The following is a 23146-nucleotide window of genomic DNA, read 5'->3' as shown; positions in this document are numbered from 1 at the left end:
GAGTATGCACACAAGGCTGAATGATACATTCCACCTGCTCTCAAACAACACAGTGGGTAAGGGATAGAAAAAGAGAGTCAATGGAATGTAATACTGTAAACTTCACAATTAAAATACCCACAAACTGCTGTGTTAGCATGAATGAAAAATCCTTTTCCTGGTGTTCATCTGACATCACTTGAATTTTTATGGGTGAGAGGACTCATATTTTAACTGTCCATATTCAAACATGGACAAGATATCAACTCTACAGTCCAAAGTGAAAAATCAATTGAGTCTAAATAAACGTCTTGCCAGTCGCTGCTTTCAAAAGCACAGTGTATGTTATGTTGGAAAAAAGCCAACTTGAGGTTTTAAGATAACAGCATGTTGCAGTTGGGTAGGGGGTGAATCAATTGCCCTATCTTCAAAGCAGCATTGTATAATTTGATATTGGAATTCATTATTTAAAAATAATCTTATTAAGAATAGATCAAATAGTATAAATTGGAGATTATTTTAAATCATAATTTAATGCATATTCCTTATATCACTCTCTTCTTTTTGAGCAAGAGGTTGAGTTTTTATGCATGATTGTTCTTTTTTTAAGAAAGCCCTCTTTTTTAAAATTTGCATTCTATTAGTAAAAATAAACTTGCTTTTTATATTAAAAACAAAAATATTTCTAGAAAATTAATGTTATAAGCTTTCAACTCTAATTCTTTAATTGTTATGCTGGGATATCATTCTTCATGGGCAGAATTAGAAAAGGTTGATGGACTACACTTTGCCAATTAGGAAACTACCAAATTCCAGTATATAGATCTCCTGTTCCCTAGTGCTTTTTTCAGAATACAGCAATACAGTAATATAGCTTACAGTATAATTGCAAACTAAGTTCTAAATCAAATGATAATGTTTCCCAACTGTGCTGATTATGATGTCTTCTTATCCTAATTAGTGTCATGGCATTAAAGGAGACTTAATAGTACATTAGTGATGCTCGAAATGGGACATGATTGAAAGTCTGTTGTGATCACACAATTCTTGGATGTTACTGAAATTTTATATTGCCTTCCTACCCTCCTTTCTGTAGCAAGAGATCAGTAAAACACAGACACACACAGACACATACAGACACATACAATGTAAAGCCTATAGAAATAGATAGATAGATAGATAGATAAAGAGATCAAACGATGAAATGATAATTGTATGTTTTTCCTTCTTTGATCCTCTCAGATTAGAGAACTGGAGTAAAGTTTATTTAGCTAATTTCTTAAATTATGACTTATTGAAATGATAGGTAAATTATTAATTTCCTACTTCACTTGTTATACCTGAAGACACAGCACCTTCTGGAAATCAAATGAGAACAATTTTCTTAAAAGTATTCAATCCTATATACTAATGTTTCGTAAAACAGAGGAGCTCTAACTATACTCCAAGAGGCAAAAACCCTTGCTTCTTTTTCAGTGTGATCTTCATATGATGATATTTTGTTTCAAATAACATCTTAAGTCCGATTATGCAATTCTGTATTTTATTTTTTAATTTGTTTTTATTTTTATTTTTTTAAAGTTGTTATTTATTTATTTGACAGAGACAGACAGCGAGAGAGGGAATACAAGCAGGGGGAGTGGGAGAGGGAGAAGCAGGCTTCCTGCTGAGCGGGGCTTGATCCAGGACCCTGGGATCATGACCTGAGCCGCAGACGCTTAAGGACTGAGCCAGCCAGATGGCTCACAGTCTGTATTTTAAACAGCTCTCTCTTCATACAAATAAAATAGAACCACACAAAACTTTTCAAAATACCTGATTCACTGGCCACCAAAACATGAAAAGAATTAAAACGGAACCCAGCCTGTATACAAGTAGAAAAGGCACATGATTTTAGCAAAATCTTAAATCAATTAATTACTTCATCAGGACTCTAATGATATCTATGGTGTCAAGATATATGCCACTAGGTTTTTTCTGCATAATACTAACTAACATAATCATTTTGGAAAGAATGTCAAGTCCATCTCTGTCACGTGGGAACTCGACATTGTTGGGCTTTGTCAACTCCTATAATCAGTATTTTAATTTAAGAAAATATGTTAACTGTAAATGCATTGATGCCCTTCACTGTCCTACTATAGAGTTGTAAAGGAGAGTTTATCATTTCAGAGGGTGGGTATATTTATTTCTCACTTCAATATTTCTTTTTTATTCATATATGACTTTAACATACTAAATTAAAATACATTAAAACTTAGAATAAGAATAATAACAAAAGTATTTATTTATTTATTGTAAAGATTTTTATTTATTTATTTGATAAAGAGAGAGAGAGCACAAACAGAGGAGAGGGACAAAGGGAGAGGGATAAACAGACTCCCCATTGAGTGGGGCTTGATCCCAAGACTCCAGGATCATGACCTGAGCTGAAGACAGATGCTTAACTGAATGAGCCACCCAGGTGCCCCAATAAAAGTATTTATAACCACATCACATCACACATGCACAAGTTCTTAAAATTTTTTCTCCTGCTAACTTTATATGATTTTGTGCAATAGCATTAGGGACACAGTTGTAATTTCAAATTTTTTTTTTTAAAGATTTTATTTATTTATTTGACAGACAGATCACAAGTAGGCAGACAGAGAGAGAAGGGAGGAAGCAGGCTCCCTGCTGAGCAGAGAGCCCGATGCGGGGCTCGATGCCAGGACGCTGGGACCATGACCTGAGCCGAAGGCAGAGACTTTAACCCACTGAGCCACCCAGGCGCCCCGTAATTTCAAATTTTTTAACTTAACATTTTATCATTACCAATTCTTCTAGCTTCCACAATGATCATAAATAAACATAACATTTACATCAAAATGAGTACATCATATCTTCAAGTTAGTGTGCCAAAATTAATTAAATATTTCATATATTTATATCAATGTTTTATTAATATATTATTATTTTTAATAAAAATCATTAATTTTTATCAATATAATAAAATAATAAACTATAATATTTATATAAATACTATAGTATTAATAATGTGGATATCTTCAGATATGTCTTTTCCCCAACAAATTATTTCTTTTGTATCAATTTTTTTTTTTTTTAATAAGTAAGCTCTATGCCCAATGTGGGGCTTGAACTCAACACCCTGAGATTAAGAGTCATGTGCTCTATTGACTAAGCTGGCTAAGCACACCACATTTGTTTAAATTCTTATGAAGAAACTGAGGTCACGTTATGTGGCCATTTTTGTGGCTGAGAAACATTTTACCATAGTAATTTTCAAAAGAGTTTCAATTTATACTATTATTATGGATTTAAGAATTTATCAATTTAACAATGAACTTGCCAACATTACTTGTCATACCAAAAAGAGTACAGAAGAAAAGGACATTACTGGTGGCAGTATGAGACTTACTTGTTTCTTCCTTGAAATGTCAAAGCATGAACATACGCCATTTTCAAAGAGAGAGAAAGGCTCCTAATAACTTGATGTCCAGACAACTGAATTGAGTTGATGACTTTTATATATTTAGCCACAGGTAGAGCCAGGAATTCTATATTTCCCTGTTCTCCTCCCACCACCCACCCTGCACCAGTGGCTATTTGTGCTTGCCACTCAAAGAACTTCAGAAATGGTTAAATGTAAGGTACAGTTTGAGAATATGTACATCACCTGGAAAGGACCACTGTTAACATAATCTGAAACTTCTGCTGTCAAGTATCTCTTTAGTTAAAGCATCCAAGGCCATTTTTAGAATTACAATAATACCAGGAAGTGTGGGTTGAAACATAGGCCATTGTCATTTAGCACAGGCGGTTTTTCATCTTATTCAGTCTTTTAAAGAAATGGACCACTAGATGTATATGTTTTGATGCTGTAAAAAACCAGAATCAATGTATTTTTTAGAGGGAAATGCCTTGATGACTGCCTTATAAGCTGAAACAACAGTAGAAATACACTACATTTTTCAAGTGAAAAATGGCAGGGTGCTACAGAATCTAAAATGGGGAAGAATGAAAGCCAGTTGGTCAGGCAAAACAATAAACTTATATATATTAAAATACTGCTTATAGAGGCACCTAGGTGGCTCAATCGATTGTCTCATTCTTGATTTCAGCTTAGGTCATGATCTCACTGTTGGGAGATCAAGCCCTGCACTGGGCTCCCCACTCAGCGTAGAGCCTCCTTAAGATTCTTTCTCTACCTCTCCCTCTGCCTCCTCCACCCCACTCATATGCTTTCCCTCTCTTAAGATAAAATAAAATAAAATACTGCTTATAGGTGAACCAATTAGCAGAAACATAGGGGCACCTATGGGCATACATGCATATCTATGTAGGCATAACTGTAAACATAATTGTTTCAAAATTCCTAAAATATTTAAATATCTATTAAAATATTATTTAAAACCCCACTAAATCTCATATATAAAACATGCACCACACTATTTTTCTTTTTCTAGATCTGTTTAGCCCTATACTATTAAGGTCAAATCAGATGATACCTTGCTGATCTCCCATAATTCTTGTCCAAGTTTCTCACACAGGATTCATCATCTTCTACTAAATTAATTACTTATAGTGCTATCTTTGTCTTTAAATTAGTAGATTCTAGAGGCAGAGAAATTACTTATTTGACATTGTATTCCTTGCTCATACCTCAGTTCCTGGCACATAGCAGGAAAGAATAAATGCTTTTCATGTAGGAATGAAAAACATCTATAAATAGTAATGATGACATTAATAGAATAGAGACATTTTTATCTCATTTTAAATTTCAGTGGGTAGGAACAATAGTGGTAAATGGTATATTTCACAAACTCTATCATGTATTTGTTCAGCAATAAAGCACTACATTTCCTTTTTTCTCTATCTTATAGCTTTTTACTTGACATTGACTAATGGTAGACATAGCTTGAGGCCTGAAGAAAAAAATCTATGTCCTTGATAGCTACTGGCAACTGTGTATTTCCTTTAAGAAGTAGATTTTATGGTCTGTAAGACAAATCCCAACCAGAATAAATTTAACCCAATCCTAAAAAGCATTTATCAGATTGCAGGGGGGTGATCTGGTGTTATATAATTTATTTGCTTTTAGAGAAATGCTCATAATACCTAGAATTGATATAGTGTTACTGAAAGAGATGTACAGAATTTTTAGAGATGGAATACTGTTATAGAAGAATAAAGTAAGAAGTATGTTGTATTTAGATTGTGGTGGGCACTTGGTTCTGAATAACAAAGCCAAGCTGGTGAAATAAAGGAAACGTTGGAAGGTTTTTTTGTTTGCTTTGTATCGTTTTTTGTTTGTTTGTTTTTTCCAAAGACCACATTTCAATGTGCTGCTGTGGCCAAAATGGCCAACAAAGGAATTTGTCATAAAGAGTGTTATTAAAAAACAATAATAATAAACAAACAACAGTAACAACAACAAAAAGCCTGCATATTTACTCTCCTAACCCACGTTCCTATTCTTCTGGAATACAGTATGCAGTGAGATTTTGGTAGCTGTAGATAGATCAAGAATAAAAATGAGAAACATTCTGCAGAAAAAACAGAATGAGAAGAAGCTTCTGTTTGTGGAAAGGAGAGACATGTATGTACATGTGGTGAAAATATCCCCCTGTAGTGCATCAGTAGAAACTGGTATTGTTTATAATTGTTTATAATGATGTATGCTATAGCATACATCATAGTTCCAAAGAAAACCATCAATTTTACTTCAACCAAACATAATTTGAATCATGGACATGTTTATTTTATTGTTTCATTTTCTTTTGTGGAGGTTTTCCTGTTTCATTTTGTTTTTGCTTTTGTTTTGGTTCTGGGAGGAAGAGGGTCGTTTTTCTAACTGAAATGTTGTGATGGGGGAAAAAATCTGATGAGGAACTTCTTATTCCTGGCTGTAGACAATAATCTGATTCTGACCAACTGACAGCTATGAAAGGTTATAACAAAGTTAGACTAAAATTTATCAGTATGAGGACACAGATATCATATATACATATTTAAGTTATCAGGGTTAAGGTTTTAAAAAACTTTTTTTTTTTTTTAAATAAAGACTATTACAGGGTGCCTGCTGGCTCAGTTGGTCAGTTGACTAAGCAACTGCCTTCAGCTCAGGTCATGATCCCGGAGTCCCAGGATCAAGTTTAACATCAGACTCCCTGCTCAGTGGGGAGTCAGCTTTGCCCTCTGAACTCTCCCCTTTTATGCTCTCTCTCTCTCAAATAAATAAATAAAATCTTAAAAAAAATAAAGACTATTACATACATGGCATGTGATACATTTGCCTCTGCCCTACATATAAAGGGTTCAATAAACAGCCCATATGCCATAATCCTTTGTATTTTAGAGCTATTTTTATCTCAGAATATTAGAGCTATTTTTGTCATGAACTAAACATGCTATCTAGGCTAAGTATCTATACATACTTTATCATTACTCATTCTGTGCAAATATTTTGCAATAGAATAGACTACACACTTTGGGAGACTCGAATATTATGATGGGCAGTACAGCATATGCAAAAAGTTACAATAAAAGGTCGAAAGTGGGTAAAAAATGTGGTATAGAATTATAAATTTCTGTGATAGATAAAAGAATTATATGACTGCTTCCCTTACATATGGAGATGATTTATGAAATGAGATTACATTTGATTTCAGTCTGATAGCATGGAGATAGTCTGAATATGAGATGAAGTAAGAATGACAATATTTGAGAATCTAGATGTACAGGGTATATGAAATGACATGGACAAATTCTCAAGGCAGGAATATGTTTAGTGTGTGTAAAAATTAGCAAATAGTTAATTTGGGAAAAATAAAGATAAGCAAAATAGTAGGAAATAAGATTTAACTATAAGAACATTTAATAGAAGAACTCTAAATACATTTTATTTCTATGAAAAATTAGAGATGAACAGATTTTATTATCTCATGCATAACTGAATCATAAAGCTCTTAAACCAATTACACCTTGAACAAAAGACGTGGGCAATATAATATATTGGCCAAACCTGAAACACTGTCTTCCAGAGAAAATGTTTATCTCAGGGGATGAAAATTATACAGTTTTGCTGTTTTGTATTGTAGGATAGGAGGAAAACAATTTCAAAAATTTTAAATAGGGATTTAAGTATGAACAATTTTCCCCAGAGGACTTACATATCTTAAGGAATCTTTTTTGTGACCTGTAGTAATACTGAAATATTTCAGACTGGGACCTCATCCAATTTCTGGGTCAATAATGTACAAAGCACCTGTATTATGCTGAAGAAATATGAGAATCCGTAAGCACATTTGAATCATAGTTATTTCAGGGCAAAGCGTATAATCAGGACAATATATTCCACTCAAGTCACAAGTAAAACGTGGTTATAGAATCTCTAACCTTGTTGATTATTTGATTATGGGTTATTTGATTTTTCCAAGAATGTACAATTTTTACATTTACAAAGTCAAATAATAATTAGTTAATAGTTTTCTAAATCTGTCTTATCACTTGAAATGTATGAAAATAAACATGTCAGTGATTTAGTATGAAAAGATTATGTGTATATATTAATTTAAAAATTGTATGTATGTACAATTATTAATTAGTAAATAATCCATAAGCAAGCATCTACAAATTGTGTTTATTTTTAGTGAAATTTCAGATGATCTAGGGATGGCTCATTCATGACAGATAGAAGGCATTTTATAAAAGCAGTACTGAATGTTTCAGTCCAAAGTATTTAGACTATGCTGGAGATTCTAAGTAATACGCTAAGATTATAATTATTTGTTTTATTCAGATTTGTTATGTTTTATTTATTTATTTTTGATTGATTACTTCAAACCTATGAAGACATCCTTTTGTGGTAAAGCCTCTGTAGCAGTCATCTCTTCAGTGAAGACTTGCTCTGACCACAGCGAAAGGTTAAAGTTCTTACCTTCCATGTGATATCTGTCCTTTTGGCAAAATGTAATTAGCCATCCATGGTTCAGAGCTCTTATTGAAATGTGTGTATTTTCACTTGATTTGTCATACGTAGCTACAACAACAGATTGGGGCTAAAAGTCCAATGTGACTATATTTTAGTATAGAATAATTAAATATACAAATAGATTTTAAGTAGCTCTGAAATTAACCATAATTTAAAATATCACATAGACACCTAAAAAATGGTGCAAATTGAAAACCTCTAGCTAATATAATACTCAATGGAGGTATTATACTCCTGTATCAATTAGGGTTCTGGCAGAAAAAAAACCCACACTATTAATTTAAGTAAACAAATACATAAGCATACACACAGCTCCACACACACATAGAATATCTATCTATCTATTGACATATCTCCATTTTATGAACAGACATAAAGCCAATTTATATAGATAATACAGATTATATTCATTATTACTACATTATTACATTATCATTGAATTCATTATTATTACATTATATACATTATTATTACATTGCATATAGGATTTATATCAGTTATGTCAATTCATATAATAGATATATAATGGAAAAATGGAATAACCCTTACTCAAATAGGCAATAGAATTAGAGGGTCTTTATCATCCAAATTTTTAAAAGATTTTATTTATTTATTTATTTGATAGAGAGAGAATGAGAAAGAGAGAACATGACAGGGAGCAGGGTCAGAGGGAGAAGCAGACTCTCTGCTGAGCGAGGAGCCTGATGTGGGACTTGATCCCAGGACTCCAGGATCATGACCTGAGCTGAAGGCAGTTGCTTAACAATCCAAGTCACCTAGGAGCCCTATCATCCAATTTATACCCATATTTTACTTGTGAGTTGAGTGGAATATATTGTCCTTATTATAAGCTTTACTCTGAAATAAATTAGCTTATGTGAATGTGAGGGTTCACCAGGCTATTCTGAAATCCTTAGAGCATGATGTCAGAAAGGGCAAATTGGAAATCGTACAGAACCCGTTAATGAAGTCCATGGACTAAATATTTTCTTTTCCTAGAAATCCTCAATTCTTCTCTGAAAGTCTCTGAACTGATTGGATCAGGCCCACCTACATTACCAAGGATAGTATGTTTTATTTGAAGTCAAATGACTGTAGATGTTAATCACAGCTACATAAAGGCTTCACAACAATACCTAGATTATTGTCTGATTGAATAGTTGGGGTCTATATCTTGCCACACTGAAACATAAACCTATTACACACCACAAAGTTGGGGAAAAAGGCAAGTACATCCTCTTTTATCACTCTTTTACAAAATTTTATTGGAAATCCTAGCTAGTACCATAAGGCAAGAAAAAAAAGTCATACATGTTGGAAAGGGAACAATAAAACTATTTTTACTTAGAGTTGACATGACTGTCTTAGAGAAAGTCTGAAAGAATCTACATAGAAAAATCTTCTAGAACAAATAAGCAAGTCTATCAAGGTCAATAGGCAGTATTGTTCAATTTTATATCAGGAGTGAATATATGAGATGTGAAATTAAAAATCAATACTATTTACAATAGCATCCCCCCAAAAAGTACTAAGCTATAAATCTAACAATAGTTATAAAGGACATGTATCTGGAAAACTACAAACACTGATGAAATAAATCAAAGAAGATTTAAATAAATGGTGAATGTTCTATAATCATGGATGAAAAAACCAATATTGTTAGCTGTCTAGTCTTTTCAATTTCATCTCTAGATTCAATGCATTCCCAATCAAAATTTCAGCATGATTTTATAGACACTAATTCTATAATTTACATGGAAAGACAACAGAATGGCAAAAATAAATCTGAAAAAAATAGGAACAAAGTCAAAAGACTAATTTTACCCAACTTTAGTTACCAAGAAATTGTAGTAATTGTAAAAAGATTGACATAGATTATAAACCTTCAATTATCAAGACATTGTGTTAATGACAAAAGTATAGGAAACAGATCAGTAGAAGAGATGATAGAGCACAGAAAGAGACCCAAACAAATACAGCTAACTGATTTTTGACAAAAGTGCAGACTGTTCAATGAAAAAGATTATCTTCACAACTACTGGTGCTGGAACAACTGGCTGTCCATAGGCAAAAATAAGCAAACAAAAACAAAACAGTTTTGACTTATATCTCACAGTATACACAAAATTCAACTCAAAATGAATCTTTTACCTAAGTTTAAAATGCAAAACTTCAAAACTTCTACAAGTAAACATCTACATGAACATTATTGTTCATGTAGAATTATTGATAAGATTTTAGATGCAACATTAAAAGCACAATCCATGAAAGAAAAAAATGATAAGTTTTGATCTTTATAAAAATTAAGGACTTCTTCTCTGTGAAAGAAACCCTTAAGAGAATGAAAAGAGAAGGTACAACTTAGAGAGTGTATTTGGAAATCGTATATCTAACACATAACTTTTATCCAGAGTGAATATATATATATAGACACACATGCGTGTGCACACACGCGCACATACATACACACATATATGTATACACACACACTCATAAAACTCAACAATAACAAAACAACCCAATTAAAATTAGGCAGACTATATAAAAATTTGACTTAACAAAAAAAGATATACAGATGTCAAATAGGCATATGAAAAGTGGCCACTGTTGGGGCACCTGGGTGGCTCAGTGGGTTGAGCCGCTGCCTTCGGCTCAGGTCATTGTCCCGGGTCCTGGGATCGAGTCCCGCATCGGGCTCTTGGCGGGAAGCCTGCTCCTCCCCACCTCTCTCTCTGCCTGCCTCTCTGCCTACTTGTGATCTCTGTCTGTAAAATAAATAAAATCTTAAAAAAAAAAAAGTGGCCACTGCATCATTTGTCATTAAGAGCATGCAAATTATGAGATAATTTCCTGTCATAATTCCACAATCTAAATTTTATTCTAATGTTTTGTGCTCATGATGCTATATTTCTCATATGTCCACTTCTTCTGGGTCTTCTGACTCCTAATTCTCAGAGCTGTACTTTTTCAAAAGTTCACGATCCTCTAGCAACTTAACCTGTGCCTCCTTTATGAAAAAAAGCGTGATTATATTTTTCTAGTTCACACATCTATCAGTTTCCTATTTCTAATGTTTTCTTGCCTTCTAATCTTTTTGCATTTTTACATCTTAATTCATCTGAAAAAAGCTTCAACCTCAAATACTCTTTTATTTTTAGCATTTTAATTGTTATTATACAGTAAGTAGTACAAGTTTTATTAAACTTGAATTATTTAAAGTTGCATTTGGATATTCTGTAGAGTTTCAGATATGTGCTAGTTAAATAATGTAAGATACATATACATATATATACGATTTCAGTATCACAAAACCTGTAAATGCATTTTCCTTTTTAAAAATCTCATTACCATAAATGTTTGTTTTATTTTAAAATGCATAATAGCACAGACATGCTTCAGTAATGAAAATTAAGAATACAGGTTTATCTTCCCCTCAGAAAGTATTATTTAGTCAAATTCAAGTGCATAAAGTGTTAAAAAATAAGCCTAAGACTCAACAGATCAAATTCTCTTTCCAATTTCCTTCCCTACATGTGAATAAAATCAGTATAAATTTTGGATCTTGTCAGGGCTTGAGACAAATTCAGAATTTACGAATAGAAACTGAAGTAGAAAGGTGCCTGGTGGTGGGTATTATGGAGGGCACGTATTGTATGGAGCACTGGGTGTGGTGCATAAACAATGAATTTTGGAACACTGAAGAGAAATAAAATAAAATGGGGGGAAAAAAAGAAAAAAGAAAGATGCCTAATAACAAATTTCAGAAGAAGTAATTCTTTTACCTCAAACTAAATAAATAAAAATGAAGTCACACTACTTATAGGATTTTGGGAGTTGGTAGATCAGAAAAAAAAAAAAAAGTGAATTCTCCTTAATAACACTCTTTAAGGGGCGCCTGGGTGGCTCAGTCGGTTAAGCCACAGCTTTCTGCTCAGGCCATGATCTTGGGGGTCCTTTGTTGTCAGGCTCCCTGCTCAGCAGGGAGTCTGCTTGTCCCTCTCCCTCTGCCCTTCCCCACCCCATTCGTGCTTTCTCTCTCTCTCTCTCACTCTCTCTCTTTCTACCTCTAAGAAATAAACGAAACCTTAAAAAAAAAAAAAAACTCCTTCAATATCAAGCTTCTTGATTTATTATTTCAAGTGAAAATGGCATACCCGGCAACTCTATTTCTCATACTCCCAACACCAAATGCTCCTATTTATTTCATTTCAAGCATTTTTCATTCTGTCACACAACAATGTATCTGTTACTATACCTAAGAAAAGGATCATTCTAAAGTAGAAGGAAAACAACCAAATATACAAATGAAATTTTGTATGAAAATAAAAAGTTGTAACTATGCTAAGATTTATTTAGGAAATCTCTGAAATACATCTGAATGAGTATAAATAATGTTTATGCTAAAATTGTATGTGTTTGGGAGGGGAGGGAGTTGTATGGATATCATATAACTAGAGATGAATATTTTTAGGGTCATATTTTCCATTACAATTGATAGTTATATGTGTAGTGACACTTTCTAGTTATAATTACCTAAGATATAAACCCCAAGTTAAAAAGAACATAATGATTTCTGTGTCGCACACTTGTACACACATATTAGGCCTACAAAGCTGCCCACAATTCTGTGCATTTTAAGAGAAGCCTACAGATGACACCTCCAACTGCCATCATGACTGAATTCCTCATTTGTGTCACCATTATGAAGGGCCTGCAAAACCACCAACTCTAAGACTAAATATAAAATTTAGTTATCATCATTCTCTAAAAGACCATCATAACTAATTTTTTTTAAAGATTTTATTTATTAATTTGACAGACAGAGATCACAAGTAGGCAGAGAGGCAGGCAGAGAGAGAGGAGGAAGCAGGCTCCCTGCTGAGCAGAGAGCCCGATGCGGGGCTCGATCCCAGGACCCTGGGATCATGACCTGAGCCGAAGGCAGAGGCTTTAACCCACTGAGCCACCCAGGCGCCCCCATCATAACTAATTTTATCATGCATTTCATATACTGTTTATCTCAGTCACCACTGGAACCCTAGGCCTCTCAGGTCATTAATAATCACCTGAAATTCATTTATACCCCAAAGTTACCCAATTCCCATCACCTGCCTGCTCTAACTGAAATTGCTTACGGCCTGATAACATACTTTTTACTGGATTTCTTCCAAGTGTAGGCAAATATTTTTCCCGTTTTTTTTTCCTTTTTATTGTGTTTCTGACAAAATGAAAGGTTGCATAGCTTTTTGTCTTTGTTCCTCATTGCTGCTTCCCTACCTTTTCTCCTTCTTCTCTTAAAACTCCATCCTTATGGGTTCATGAACTGAATATTTTAGCCCATCCCTTATCACTTTTCTCTTCATCAAACTGCTATCAACATTATTGGTGACCATGTAATCTATACACCTCTGTGGCCATAGCTCAGAACTTGTCATCACCAATAACTTACCACTTCTAACGTCTCAATATGCCTTTCCAGTTTGAATAAAGTGTAAAAAAATTTTTAGCCTAAGTATCCTACTTCTCTCACTCTAGGTATTCATTGATTCTATCAGAATCTCCGTTCAAATTATCTCACTAACTTCTTTTATTACTTATAATAATTATTAAGAATCACTCCTTAGAATGATTTTGGCTTTCTATAAAAAATATAAAGATAATACAGAGAGTGGCCATACACCCTGCTATGTTTCCCCATTACTGATATTTTATGTAAGAATGTCACATTTGTTGTAATTAATGAAGCAATATTTACATGATTATGATGTAAAGCCCATGTTTTATTCAGATTTCCTTTTTATGTTTCAGGATCCCACCCAGGATATTGCAATACATTTAACTGTTGTATCATCTTAGGCTACTTTTGATTGTGACAGCTCCTTAGATTTTCCTTGTTTTTGATAACCTTAACAATTTTGAGGATTACTTGTCAGGTATATAGCAGGGTATCATTCAATAGAATTTTTCTGGTATTTTTCTTATAAATGGACTGGGGTTAGGAGATTTGGGGAGGAAGAGCAGAGATGTAATATGCCATAATCATGATATTATACTATGAGTACCTACTATCAATATGACCTATCACTATTATCTTGACCTTGGTCACACAGCTGAGGGAGTTTTGTCATGTTCCTACAATGTAAAGTTAGAATTTTTCATCCCCCTTCCTAAAGCTCTCTGAAGGATGCCACTTTGCACAACTCTCACCTAAAGAGTAGAGTTATTATATAAATTATTTGGAATTCTACATGGAATGTTTGTCCTTCCTTCCCCAGTTATTTATTTAGTTAATTTTTACTTATATTTGTGTAGAGTCATGGGTATTTAATTCATACTATGGATTACAGTTCAATGTTATGTTATTTTGTCGCTAAAATTTTTCCAGATTTAGACATCGGGAGTTCTTTCAGTTGCTTCCTGTGTCTCTTTGGCATATCACCATCATTGTGTGTGTGTGTGTGCATGTGTTTTGGACACTTTCTTAATTGGCACTATAAAATGTATCAGGTTCTTCTTTTACCTATTCTTTCTTAGCTCTAGAATCAGCCTTTTTTTCAATCAACTCTGTCTCTTTGTATTGAAAATCGCCTTAGAAACAAAGATCTTTGTCTTAAGTGTAGTCATTGCTACTGGGGATTTTGTTCTGTTAGGCACTCTCAGCTGATAGAACAGGAAATGTAGGTATGCATAGTAATCTGTGTACATAAACATACGTACAAATATTCCCATATTTGTACATACATCTATACTGAAATAAACACAAATTCATACTAATGACTCTATTACCACATTGATCAGTCTAGCATCCTCCCTTGGCTTATCTCTCACCCCAACAGTGAGAAACGGGACTCCCATCATCTACCAATCCATTTACTTAATTGTTTGGTTCCAGTATGAATTGGAGTTTCAGAATTTTTAACCCATGGGAAGGAACATTACCAAGGAGAGTATAGTGTTTATATAGTTTCTTTTGTTTTTAGTTATTTGGGTCAGTAACATTTTTTACAACACTTTCAGGAGGTTGTTGCATATGTTAGCAGTGCAATTTGATTGTTTTGTCATATTCTGCATTCAATCCCAGGACCTTCCAAATGTCTGACTCATTATTTTTATATCGTACATATTAAAACCTGCTCTTTGTGCTGCAACTTGCTGCGGGTTGTTAGATGGCATATTATAGAAATATCAATTAGATCAATTTAATAGTGCTGATCAGGTCTACTATATCCTAACTGATTTTTTGCCTCCATGTTCTATCACTTACTGAAAGTGTAGTGATAAAATATCCATCAGTTTTAGTGAATATGTTGATTTCTCCTTTCTGTTCTATCAATTTTCACCTCACATACTGGAAGGCTCTGTTGTTAAGTATATACAAAACTAGATTTTTTTTTTTTTATAATTTTTTTTTTTAAGATTTTATTTATTTATTTGACAGATCACAAGTATGCAGAGAGGTAGGCAGAGAGAGAGAGGAGGAAGCAGACTCCCCGCTGAGCAGAGAGCAGGATGTGGGGCTCGATCCCAGGACCCTGAGATCATGACCTGAGCCGAAGGCAGAGGCTTTAACCCACTGAGCCACCCAGGCGCCCCCAAAACTAGATTTTTTAAAAAGATCTTTTTATTTATCTGAGAGAGAGAGAGAGCGAGCATGTGCAGGGGGAAGGAGCAGAAGGAGAGATAAGAGAAACTCAAGCAGATTCCGTGCTTAGTGCAGAGTCCAACACCAGGCTCGATCTCATGACCCTGAGATCACAGCCTGAGCTGAAACCAAGAGTGGGATGCTTAACCAACTGCACCATCCATATGCCCCTAGAATTTTTATATATATCTTAAAGAATTGATCCTTTTATCATTATGTAATGTCCTTGATTTCACCACTTAATTTTTCTTATTTCGAAGTCTTCTTTATCTGAATTAATACAGCTAAACCAACTTTCTTTGAACTCATGTTGCTGTGGTATGACTTTTTCCACCCTTCTACTTTTAACCTATCAGGTTCTTCATATTTTTATTTGATTTCATGTAGACAACACATACTTGGGTCCTATTTCTTTTTATCCATTCTAAAAATCACTCTATTTTAATTAGTATATTTGCACCACTCACATTTTTAATATCTACCATATCTGTAATTATTTTCTATTAGTTGCCTTTTTAAAAACATATCTTAAACATTTATGTGTGTAAGTATATCTGAGAAAGTTTTTATTTTTCTTTTACACTGGAAGGTTAATTTCTCTTGCTATAGAATTCTAAGTTAATAGTTTTGCATTTGTTGGTTTTTATCAACACTTCAAATATTTTATTCTGTTCACATGTTCCTTATATGTTTTCTGGTGAGAAGTACAGTGTAATTCTTATTATTGTTCTTCTATATGTAAAGTGCATATTTTTTGTTCCTCTGACTTCCTTAAAGATTTTGTCTTTAGTTTTGTGAAGTTTAAATATTACATATGTATAGTTTTGTTTTGCATTTGTCTTGCTTGATTTTCTCTGAGCTTCCATGATCTATGATTTGTTGACTGTGTTAATTTCAGAAAATTCTTAGCCATTATTATTTCAAATATTGCTTTTCTTTCTTTTATTCCTTTCATCAGACATTACAGTTACATACTGAATCCATGAAATTATCTAATAGTTCTTGGGTGATTTGTTCTTTGTTTCTCTCTTTCTTAATTTTTTTTCTTCTTCATTTTTTTTTCTTCTTCTTCTTTTTATCTCAGAGAAGTTTCTATTGACCTGTTTTCAAGGTCAGATTCTTTCTTCCAGTGTATTGATGAACCCATCAAAGATATTCTTCATTTCTGTTACAATGTTATTGATTTCTAACATTTCTTTTTGGTTCTTTCATAAAGTTTTCTTTTCTCTGCTTATATTAGTATGATGATTAATTTTACGTGTCAATTTGAGATAGCCTATGGCACCAAGTTGTCTAGTCACACCAGGCAAGAGGAGGCTGTACAGATACTTTATAAAAATGTGATTGAAGTAGACTTTGGGTACACTTGATCTTAGCCAAAAGGCCGAGAAGCGATGAAGTAGACTTTGGGTAAAGTAGATTATTTTCCATAATGTGGGTAGTCCTCATCCAATCATTTGAAGGTCTTAAGAAAAAAGACTGAGGTCCCCCAAGACAGAAATTCAGCCTATAAACTGTCTTTGGGATTAAGTCTGCAACATCAACTTTTCCCTGGGTCTCCAGTCTCCCAACCTGCCCTGCAAATTTCAGCTTTGCCTGCCTCCACAATCACATGAAAAAATTCCTTAAATTATGTTTATCCATTCACCCATCCATCTCTCTATATATATACATTTATTTTCCACATAGTACCCTGTTGCCTACTCTTTCTCTTAGAACATTCAACATATTAGAAATAGACTTTAAAAATTTCCCTAATAAATCCAAAATCTGTGTCATATCTTTGCCTAGCTATATGTTAGTTCTGTCTCTTTCAGAGTGTGTGTTTTTCTTGGCTTTTTTCATGGCATTTTCATGCCAAATGCCACACATGGTATACTCAGAAAAAAGGCACTAAGGTGAATAGGCCTTTAGGGTGAGCTTTTATGTTAATCTGGGCAGAAATTGTTTGTTTGTTTGTTTTTTAAAATAATTGCTTTCGTTGAGGGTGCCAGGATTTCACATTCAAGAGTCCTTGTTTACCTCTCCCACTTTCTCTGTGTTTCCTTAAGACCTCCTAAAATGAATTGGAGATTTTCACCTCTTTCAACTATAATTCACTGCTATCATACTGCAGCCCTGTTGATGTGGTCATAAGAGGCTGGGGAAGTTACTCATTCAATAACCTCATGACTAAATCTCAGTCTTTTATTGGGTCTGTGTTCTTGGGCTATGAACTTCAAAAGTGTTTCTGAATAACTGCTATATATTCCTGATCCATTCAGTTTTTCTGTGTCTGTCACTGTTGTACCATCTACTTTGTCATCAGATGTTGAAAAACCTTACAACTTCTTTCTTATAATTTTCCTGAGAAATAGAAACAGCAATAAAACAACCCAATTTCTCCACTTCGAATTTATCAGTCTACCTGCATCTTATCTATAAATTCTGCCTTTATTCCACTTTCACTGGAAGTATGGACCCTCAAGTTGTAAGGGGACCCTAACCTTCTTGCCTACTACTGAATGGTTTCTCCTGTCATTGGCTCCTCTATTCCATCATCGGTTTTCTCTCTCATGTGAACATTTGTGAAGACATACTAAATGATGTAATACTCCTTAGATGAAAAATTCAACCCTCCCTCTCTAGCTCCTGCTCTTTTTTGTTCCATATCATAAAAACATATTCAAGAATGCTTTCCATGCCCATTCTCTTTATCTTCTCACACTGTAACTTCTTAGAAAATTTTAGCAGAGCCAACCAGTCAATGGTTTTTTTTTTTAAATTAAACTGTTTTCTTTACAGAAGTGCCTTATTTTATTATTATTATTATTATTATTTTATTTATTTGACAGACAGAGATCACAAGTAGGCAGAGAGGCAGGCAGAGAGAGAGGAGGAAGCTGGCTCCCTGCTGAGCAGAGAGCCCGATGTGGGGCTCGATCCCAGGACCCCGGGATCATGACCTGAGCCGAAGGCAGAGGCTTAACCCACTGAGCCACCCAGGCGCCCCCAGTCAATGGTTTTAATCATTATGCTGTTCAATTCATATTTAGTGAGTATGCACTTGATGCTAAGTGCTGTTTAGGTGCAAGACAGCAATGAATAAGATGATGTCTATGTCTTCATGGAAATTACATTCTAGAAAACAAAAGAAAGAACATGGAAAAATGGGGAAGTAATTTGCAATCTCAGGTACTGATGAGTGCTATGAAGAAAAAGAAAACAAAGAGTATAAAATGTGAAGAAGGCTTTTGTGGAAGTGTGGTCAACTGAGTCTACTCTGTGAGGGTGCATCAGCAATTATTTTACTGTAAAGCTTTGCTTGTATAGGTTCTGAATCTTGCCTGACTTCCCCCTAACTTCACTGATGTCATGGTATCTTTTTCTCGACTCCCCCAATGTCTCTAGCTTTATATATTTTACTGCTTCTCATCTCAATCTCTGGTGATATTTATTTTCTATATATGTTCTTTCCATAGTTGATTACATCCAACTGTATATCTTTAAAAACCATTAATAAACTAATAACTTCTAAATTTATATTTTTAGCTTTGATCTCTACAGGCAGCATTGGAACTGTATACCCAATTACCTATACTTAATATACCTCTTACTGAACATGTTCAAAATGGAAACCTTCATTTGCCCTCTTTTTGAATCTGTGCTTCTCTTGCCTTTCCCATCTCAACATCCCCCATCAGACAGCCAAATACTGAAGTCCCAAACTCCTGCCCAACAACTACCAGATGACTTCCAGTATCCATTTGGCCAGAGTAAGCACAGCTTCACAGTATAAGGAGTATATTGGTGAGGGTACAGAATGCTCCAAACTACTATTGCCAGTCAGTAATGGAGAAAATATGGTAGCTAAAGTGACCAGTCTCTTAGTCTCTTGTCTTTTATATGGCTAATTCTGGGAGGCATGTTCAGAGATCCCAACAGAATCAAGTCCTGAGATCAACACATTCTTATATTCCTACATCTTCCTCCTTTGTCCCACTGTCCTCACTCATTCACACATATTTAATGAAATCAATATACCCTAAAGGATCTGAAGTTGAATCCTTTTTCAGGGTCTACTCTTTGAGGAACCAAAACTAAGTCAGTCATATTTTATTTGTTGCACACTGAGCACCTGCCTTCAAGTCATCACCTTATACCTCATGTGCAGCTCTATCTTCAAAATATATCTGAAATCCAACCATGCCTCACCATCTCTACTGCTTCTCTGATAAAATACAAAATCTTTATTTTTAAAAAAATAATTTTATTTATTTATCTGAGAGAAAAAGAGCATGAGCAGGGACAGAGGCAGAGGGAGAGGGAGAAGCAGACTCCCCAGTGAGCAGGGAGCCCAATGTGGGGCTCTATCCTAGGACCTCAGGATCATGACCTGAGCTGAAGGCAGATGCTTAACTGACTGAGCCACCCAGGTGCCCCTAAAATCTTTATTTTTTGTGGTTGGATTACAGGGACTCTATTCCTTGGAGTGCATCAATAGCCTCCATTTCTTCCACTCTTTATTTACCTTTATTTACCCTAGACCCTCTTTATACAGCAACCCAGTTGAGCATTACAAAATATGTATAAACCAGATCCCTTCTCTATATGTAACTTATTATCATACATCAAATCTCTTCTTCAAAATCCATCATGATTTGTTTCTTACCTATGCCTGACTTCATCTCAAAACATTATTTCCCTTTCTCACTATGTCCTTGCCTTTCTTGTATTTTCTCCTATTTTTTGAATATTCTAACTTCCATGCTAAGGACCTTTATATTTGTAATGTGTGCCTCTAAGGCTCTTCTGCTTTTTCCTTCTTTGGCTTCCTCTTTCTCATGACTTTGACCTTTCATCACATGGCAACACTCCAAAGAGACTTCCCCTGATAATCCAATTTGAAATTTAGACCTCTCATACCTTCTTTCCAACCTTCTTCCTTTCGTTATCACCTTGCATAGTATTCTTCACTATCTGAAATTATATTAATCTTAGTTTACTTTTTTATTGCCATTTTCCTTCACTAGTATATAAACTCCTTAAGGCGGACACTTGCCATTTTAACAGAAGGAATAAGCTCTCTGATGTAAAATGTCACTAAAGTAGCAGACATCATAAAATAGTTTTTTTTTCCTCTTGACATATTCTGAACATAGAAATAGGAAGTAATGTTGTATTACAAATAATTACAAAAATATTATGTTAACATGAAGCTATGATGGCAAATGAGACATTACTTGGAACATGCTTAAATACTGTAAATCAATATAATCACATTGGATTTCCATTTGTTTTACATGGATATAAAATATATACTTTATTGGGGGGCTAATATTTATAACTTGGGGAAAATATGAAAATATAATTTCTAGTCATTTAAATGAAGATGGCAAGTGTTCAATGTGATAAAATCATGATCTGAGTTGATTTTAATGTGAAATCATTTATTAGAAGAAAGTAGCATACAGATCAATAGCTGCTCTGGGAAACAAACACGTTCTGTTCAAAAGCATATAAATATTTAGTAGCATTTTTAGTACAGAAACCTTTTAGTCACCTGGATTATATCTGATTTTATCTTTTTGTTCTGCAGATCTAAAGTATGCATTGTGAAATTGTCATTTACATTAATCTTGAGAATGACTGATAACTATTGGAAACACAGATGTTCACATACATAATTTAAACTGATGTATGTTATATATTCTGTAAACTAAATGAGAAGAGCAAAAATCAATTTATCAATACTAACATTTGTGCAAAAGACCTCTTAAATTAATATTGACATAACCCTTTAAGACTAGCTGATGTTTTCTTTGAGGAAGTCAGACATTTTGCCTTGTAGCCTGTAAGTACTGATAAGGAATTATGTAAGAAATGGACCTCATATTATTTAACTAAATGTACAGTCTTAAAAAAACCCATTATTATTTTGCATAGTCTATAGAAGAATAAGGTAACAAAGAAAGATGACTTTAGTGTATTTCTTCTTTTCACAATATTAATCCCTTTCTGGTTACATTAGTTTTCTATTGCTGCTGTAACAAATCACCAAAAATTTAGCAACTAAAACCAAGACCAGTTTATTAGCTTATAGTCAATGGGTCAGAAACGGGACCACTGAACATGGTGTACTGAGGTTTTCTGTTCTGGTCTCAAAGGATGGGAATCAAGGTGCTGTAGGCACCATCTACCTGGAGTTAGGATTTTCCAATCTTATTCAGGTTGTTGGCAGGATTCAGTTTCTGGATTCTATTTTTCCACGAGTTGAGGGACTGCCCTCTTTATCTTCAAAGCCAGGAAGAATTTCCTTACATCGTTTAATCCCTGTCATGCTTTTAAACTCTGACTTCCTCTCTCTCTGACCTGTAGATCCATATTTCAAGGGCTCATGTAATTAGATCAGGCCTGCCTAAATTAATTTCCCTTTCCTAAAGTCCACTGTTACATGTAACATATCTTTATCATGGAGTAAAATCGATCAAATTCACTGTTTCTGGAATTATTCAGGGCATATAGACTAGGGGACAAGATCTTGGCAGGCTACCTTAACATTCTGCCTGATTTCTGAGTAATACAATCTATCTCAAACACTTGATCTATTTCCTACTGTTAAAAAAAAACAATTACCATTCAAAAAGCTAACTGTTTATTAAAAAACTTTATTAAGAACTTTACTAGGATTTATAGGGTGTGATATATATATATGTATATTTATATATATATCTTATATATAACTATATATAACAATAAATATATGTAGCATACTTATTATACATAATAAATATATTATACATAATTATTTATACATATAATATATATTTATAAAATATATATAAATATAAAGTAGCTGCTCTAGAAAAACTTTTTTGGATTTTTTTTATAAGTGAATGGAGAGGAGGTAGGATGGAAGTGATAAGACAAATTGGCCTCTCTAAAATAAGTATATCCTTTTCATGAAAGTGTTCACATTAATCCTTCTGCACACTTACACTTGCAATCACTTATGACACTCTCTCTATGTTGTTTAATAATTCAGAATACAGTTAGATTATACACTTGAATTTAGATAGCTTCTCCAAAAGGTGTACACCAGGGGCACCTGGGTGGCTCAGTCAGTTGAGCATCCAACTCTTGATTTTGGCTCAAGTCATGATCTCAGGACCTTGAGATGGATTCCTGCTTTAGGCTCCACACTGATTGGGGAAACCGTTTGAGGATTCTCTCTCTCCTTCTCCCTGTGCCCCTCCTCCCTCAAATGAATAAGTAAATCTTTTTAAAAAATCCAAAAAGTATAAACCATGTTGTGAAGATGATGTACCATACTTTTTTCCTGACATTCTAAAATTGAGCAGCTTCTATTTTTATGTGTATATCATATGCTTATTATTATATTCTGACTAGAACAACCTCCTTCTAACCATTTCTTTGCTTAGCTAATTTTTACTTATTTTATTTCAATAGTTTATTCAAAAGTCATCTTCAAAGTTCTTTGGGTGGAATTTTAAAATGACAATTTTTTTTTTGGTAGCTCCTCCCATTAGAAG

Source organism: Martes martes (assembly GCF_963455335.1).
Source record: "Martes martes genome assembly, chromosome: 11".
In the NCBI taxonomy this organism is placed as follows: Eukaryota; Metazoa; Chordata; class Mammalia; order Carnivora; family Mustelidae; genus Martes; species Martes martes.
Note: the sequence above shows the minus strand (reverse complement) of the source record.